Source organism: Molothrus aeneus, chromosome 25 (genome assembly GCF_037042795.1).
Source record: "Molothrus aeneus isolate 106 chromosome 25, BPBGC_Maene_1.0, whole genome shotgun sequence".
Taxonomy (NCBI): domain Eukaryota; kingdom Metazoa; phylum Chordata; class Aves; order Passeriformes; family Icteridae; genus Molothrus; species Molothrus aeneus.
The window spans coordinates 3,892,520-3,899,017 of record NC_089670.1 but is presented as its reverse complement, the minus strand read 5'-3'; positions in this window follow the sequence as shown (position 1 = coordinate 3,899,017).

The window sequence follows — 6,498 nt, the reverse complement described above, 5'->3', positions numbered from 1 at the left end:
TCAACTTGGCTGGCACTTTCCATCTGAGCCTTTGACTGGATCCCTTTCACACTTCAGAGCACAGAGGAACGGAGGAGCTGGAGTTAATCAGCACCACCACTTTTCCTCCAAAAGGGATTACAGGAGGGTTTTGGCCACTGGACATGGAAGGGCTGTGGAAGGGTGAGTGCTCAGCACCCCCAGAGCTGGGGGGGCTTTTGCTGAGAATCCCCATTGATGGAACAGAGATGCTTAAAGCACCATCAGCTCTTTATTCCCCATTTAAAGCTGAGGTGGGAGAGATCTCAGTTCTGCATTTCTACCCCAAAGAGATCCAGTACAGGTTTGCCCCTGCACAAGGATTTCCTGTGCCCAGGCTGGCAGGGATTCAGACAGGTTTCCATGGGCAGAGCCGTGTCCAGGGTGAGAGATCCTGCTGCTTGAATTGCCCCTGAGGGACAGCAGGGATGGCAGCTCTGGGGCAGCCCCAGCAGGCACACACTGCTCAGTGCCACGCTGGTTCCAGCTGAGGACCGTGACAGTCACTGAACACTTCAGGCGCTTTCAGCCAGCAAATTAATCTAATTTTTTTTTTTAAAGGAATCTCCTAAGTTTAAAAATATGGTAATGCAATTAGTGGCTTTGGCAGGCTAATGAAGCCACTTTAAACCCTTGCAAAAATACCATTAAAAGAGAATGCTTAAGAGCCTCTTCAAACTTTCCAAAATGAGAAGTACGTTCGTATTCAGAAGATGCCAATCTAGTCTCCTTTCTCCAAGGTTCAAGATTAATTAGGGACTTGTTTAGTGCATGAATGAGGAAACAAATGAACTCTTGGATCACAGAGCACTGGAACCAATTTTTTAATCATTTTTTTTCTTTACAATTACATTCCTATCAAGAAAGTCTTCATTAGACTTTCTGTCACAGGGCCACATCATGCCAGGTAACTGTTACAAGTGCTTGGCTTCCACCCAAGGACTGAACTATATGAGTTTTCTGAGAAATAAATACACATGAAATGTATTTAACGCTGCTTTTTCTCATTAAAATGTTATTGCATTTTCGTAATAAATACATATAACCTTTCCTACCTCAAAACAAATGGTTTAGAAAAGACCAACAATGTCCTCCCCTTTACAAAATCTGCCTGGGTATTTAAAGATTACCTTTGAAAAGTACATTAATGTCTGATCTAAGAAGCAGCATGCAATAGGTGGAGATTACTCAGGTAAGGAATAATAGATGGGAAGAGAAAAAATATGTTTGAGACTAATTGTAAAAATGATGGGGTTTGCATGTTTAGTAAAGGACAAAGGAAAAAAGTAACTGCTCATTTCTTTCTTTTTTCAATGAGTTACAACCTGCCCTGGAGATTGGAGGGATTGGTTTGGCTATTCCCATCCAAAATGAGATGCAGATTTGAATCAAAATGTACCAAACAAAGACAAAACTACCAAAATTCAGGCATTTTCTGCTCACTGTGAGGATCAGCTGAGAGAACTCACTCCTCATCACTCCCTTACCTACACACCAGGTTTGTTTTGAGGCTGAGAATTTCTCCAGAAAAAAAAAAAAGCACTAAAACAGGTTAATTTGCAGAAAGATACTGCTGTAGTCATGCAGAGAAAGGGAACCAAAACTCCAATGAGGCTGAGCTGCCAAGCACAGACACACAAAGCACGTCACCAGCAAATGCCAATGACGTGTTCCTTTACTGCTGCTTACGAGCTTTTACTAATTAAAAAGTTTAATTGTGCTTAGGTGAGCTGCATCCAAAACACAGGTTGCAAAATCCATGGTGCCAGGAGCTCGCTGGCAATGAGAGGGGTCCTTGTGTGCCCAGGTGTGCCTCTCATTTTCCTTCCCCAGGTGATGAAGAGGAGGAAGGTTCCCCGCACAGCTGGGGAAGGGATGGGGAACACGAACCATGACTGGCACATCTACTCCCTGCTTGCCATTAGCACCCATTTGTCATCAGCCAGACCTCCACCAGAGTGCACAGATAATGTTCTCCTAAGTGGAAAGGCAAGGGTGTAATTTTCATAGCTGATTTGTTCCTCTCTACCTCACTGCTGTCCTTGGAGCAATCGTGGGGCAGAGCAGTGCTGCCCTGGTCTCCCTTCCTTGGGTGTTTTTAAATGAAGGAGTTTCACCTCTTGCCCAGCCTCCCTTCCTTGGGCATTTTTAAATGAAGGAGTTTCACCTCCTGCCCAGCCTCCCTGACCCCCTGCTGCCCCACAGCTGATAAGATAAAGTCCCTGCAATGGATGTTCCCTCTGCGGGGCCAGGCTGCAGCATGGATCACACTCATTGCCTCCTTAGCACAAGCAAAATTTGAAGATTTCAGGAGGGGAGGATTTTGTGCAAAGACCAGAAGGACCTGCAGGCTCTTTGAAGAGTCACCATGGACCAGCACTGAAATATGGACTTGTTTCGCTTACAGACTTCACAGCACATCTTTAAGAAAGCAACAGCAGATGAATCCACAGGCACCTGAGCAGGGGGGAAGGTGCCCCTTTGCACAGCTCCTGCCACCACCAAACCTCCAGCTGGGACCCTTTGCTGAAAGGCCAGAAGTCTTTGTTTCAAAACGTCTCCTTCCAGGATTATTACATTAATCCAAGTGATTAGATGGGTCCAGCTGCTGATGTTTTATGTTGGATGAACAGGTCCAGGGTGCTGCAGTAGCTGGCTGGGGTGTGCTGTCTCCAGCTGGGCATTTCAGTCATGTCTGTGACAGTTAATGGTGGTAATTTATAGCTCCATAATCCACAGTCCCAGGATGCCAATAACCTAAGGATACAAACCTCTGAATGCTCTGCTAGGAATGCAGAATAACATCCTGCTTGCCTGGATCTTGTCTTTGCCAAGTACTCTGCATCTCAGGCAGGCCTGAAGTAGTTGTGGGATTCCAGAGATCTCACAGAGTTCTGCATGTTTGGGGTTTGGGTGGTTCTCATTTCATTTCTCCCATCCTCCTTAGCGCTAGTGACACTCATTTCATGCAGTGACACTCATTTCATGTAGCAGGGAGGTGTTTTTGTCAGATTCCCATTTTTCCTGTCCCTTTCCAGAGAAGTGGTGGAGTTGCCATCCCTAGAGGTATTAAAAGAACATATGGATGTGGCACTTGGGGACATGGGCTAGTGGCGGCCTTGATCTTGGGTTAATGGCCTGACTTGATGATCTTAAAGGTTATTTCTGACCTAAATTATTTCATTATCATCTCTGGAGTGCAATCCCCCAATGGATCTTAGATCACTTGAGGGTCTTGTTTGTTGGATTTAAACCAATTCCTGGTGGTTGGACTGTGTCTGTGGTAAAATCTGGCAGGCTTCAGCCTCTGCCCAGGAAGTCCCAGGCATCAGGATCTATTCCTTTCCAGAAGTGACTCACAGAGGCTGTGTGAAGAATATCCTCTCTGCCACCCTCAGCCAATATTACCAGGCTGTGATGAACACCACAGATTCAAATTTTAATGTCTGACCTGCTAGGTGGTTGCTCTGTCTGTCTCTCAAAGGAGAGATTCTGCATTTCTACTTGTGTTCCAACCTGTCTGAAACTAACACAGGGCAGAGAGGGGGAAATTTATCCCAAATTTCCAGTATACCCAATATCTCCTCAAAAAAGACACTCCAGCTTTCACCTTTCACATGACTGCTGAGCCTGGTCCCACCAAGGGATGCTGATGCTAGAGCAGAGCCATTTAATTAGGAGAGCCTAAGTTTTCAAAGGAAGAGAAGAAGAGAATGTGAGATGATGGTGCAAAAGTTATGGGATAATAAAGACCTCTGCCAGCTGCCAGTGACATGCAGAGATCTCAGCAAGTTGGTCACAGATCACTAATTTGTATCAAAATGACAAAATACTTGACTGAAGGAGAAGGACTGTGTGAATCTGCCATTTTTCCAGTCCCTCTATAACCCCAGGAGTCTCAAATTCAGTTCAGTGCAACTCTAGGGATGTTTTGCTTTCTTGTGAGTCTAAACTTTATATCTCAGATCCCTCCTTGCCATAAAATATCTGTTTCCATTAAGTAACTGTTTACCCTGTCCCAACAGTAACACTGTAAATTGGACAAGGATGTAAGAAAAGCTGATATTCCCAGTGAGGATGGGGCTGTGTTAATGCAGCAGTTTGAAGATCAGGCTCACTAAAAAGGCCAGGCAAGGTGGTTTTATTCTCAGTGCAGATGCACTTTCCTCAGTGCTTTGTTCTAAGCTGCCTGGATGGACAAATCTGTGCTCACCTCAAAGCAAAGGGGCTGCTTTGCCAAAAACCAGACCCAGTGAAGAGGAATTTTACATTGAAGGTGTCAGACAGCAACCATGTGAGGGCTTGTGCCCAGAATAACCCCGAAGGAGACATCCCTGCTCTGTGCACAGCACCTATTGTCAGCCTCCTGGCATCTTCCAGTGGGGCTTTTTCTGGGGCAAAACCTGGGCTGCCTGGCTTTGTCTTTAAAATGTTGGCTCCTGCCTGCTTTGGTGGGAATCTTGCATCTGTGCTGTGATGTTTTGCTGGATCTGGCAGTGTTTGATCACACCAGGTACTGGCAGACCTGCCCTGAGTGTCAGGAGAAGGTCCCTGAGAACAGCAAATCCTGGAAGTGGAGTGTGGAAGGAGAATTTGCAAATTGCTGTGGCTTTTTACTCTTTGCAGCTCAGGAATATGGAGGAACACCTACAGCTGGACTCTAAATAACCAGGTTAACTACCCTGTGCAAATAGACCAAACCTGCTGCCCTGATCCCTGCTGCTCTCATAGTGTTTTAATAGCTCCTGCAATAAAAAACAGTGAGTCCCAAAGGAGAGCTCTCCATTTATCCAGAAAGATGTTGCTAAATTCCCCTACACAACAGATTCCACTGCTGGAATAAGTGCCTCTTCCCTGGCAGCTCTTCTTCCTGCCAGCCAGGCAAAGGCAAGGCACAGAATTATCTGTGTAATCTGATTTGGAAGGTTAACTTCCCTGGATCATAAATAAGCAGGGATTTATGGCCATAAAGGTGCACTACCTACAGCTTCAAGGGAAAAGCTCCACACTCCCTCCTCTCCCACTTCTAAAAAAGGGAGAGAAGGATGCTGAGACCCAGAAATTACCATGGTGTAATGGAAGATCCTCAGATAGGCTTGGTTTAATTACACACTTCTATCATTTCCTGCCTGCTCCCTGTCCCATTAGGAAATTACAGCAGTAACTCAGCTAATAGAATCTCACTGTGCAAGCAGCCACTGGCCTGCAGGCTCCTGCTCCAAGCTCCTGCTCCCAAATCCTGGATCCCAGCCCCTGCTCCCAGATCCTGCTCAGCTCCTGCTCCCAAACCCTGCTCCCAGCTCTTGGATCCCAGCTCCTGGATCTCAGCTCCTGCTTCCTGCTTCTGGATCCCAGCTCCTGAATCCCCAGCTCCTGAATCCCCAGCTCCTGAATCCCCAGCTCCTGCTCCCAGCTCCTGCTCCCACCTCCTGGATCCCAGCTCCTGGATCCCAGCTCCTGATCCCAGCTCCTGGATCCCAGCTCCTGCTCCCAAATCCTGCTCAGCTCCTGCTCCCAGCCCCTGGATGCCAGGTCCCAGCTCCTGGATGCCAGCTCTTGGATCCCAGATCCTGGATCCCAGCTCCTGCTCCCAGCTCCATGCATACAGCAATGGAGCACACAACTGGTGGGGACTGGGGGTCCTTCCTGCCACAGAGATGGGGTTTTCTTGCTCAGAGGAACATCAAATCCCCCTGGAGGGAGATGCAAGGCCCTTTTCCACATGCAGACAAAGCTGAGGGAGCCCTGTGGTCTGGGGTCTGTGCTGGGAAACACCCAGAGGCTGCAGAGTTTGAGGGCAGGTCTGAGCTGGGCATGAGAAGATTTGTTGCACAAGGACAGGAGATAAAGGCTATTAAAGGAAAATGTCATTCACCCCCCAAAAAAGAAAAAGAAATCCTTTTTTGCATATTTCTTTGCTGCTGAAGGTACAAAAGTGCCTGCTGGAGCACAGCCTCTGCTCCAGGGCCCATCGTGTGCAATACAATAGCACAGGAACTACAGAGGGAAGGATGGCCTTAAATCAGGCACCAAATCTCTTCAAACACCACGTTTTCTGTTCAGCCTTTCAGCACTTCACTCATCCTTGGCAGTGGAGCTGACCTGGTCATTTTTCCCTTTGTACTTCTCCCCGCCACATTCCATGGCATTTTCATGAATTAACACAGCAGTGTGGTTTTGTGCTTTACAGATGGAATAAACCCCCCCTTTCCCTATTTAAATAAAGACATGTGGCAGCTGACATTTCTTGAAAACACTTTGACTCATATTAAGCTTTGTAAGTCCTTTCATTATCTTTAAAGACTCATAAAAGGTCTGTGGCAGCAGGAAGAATGGAGGCAGGCAGCCTACCTGGGGGAGGTGGAGGGGCTGGAGATGTTTGGGGCTCCATCCCCAGCCAGCTCCAGGGCTGCTGCTGGGACACCCATCACCTCCTCTTGCCCTGAGCAAAGAGAGGCACTGGTGAGCACAGCAGCTGAA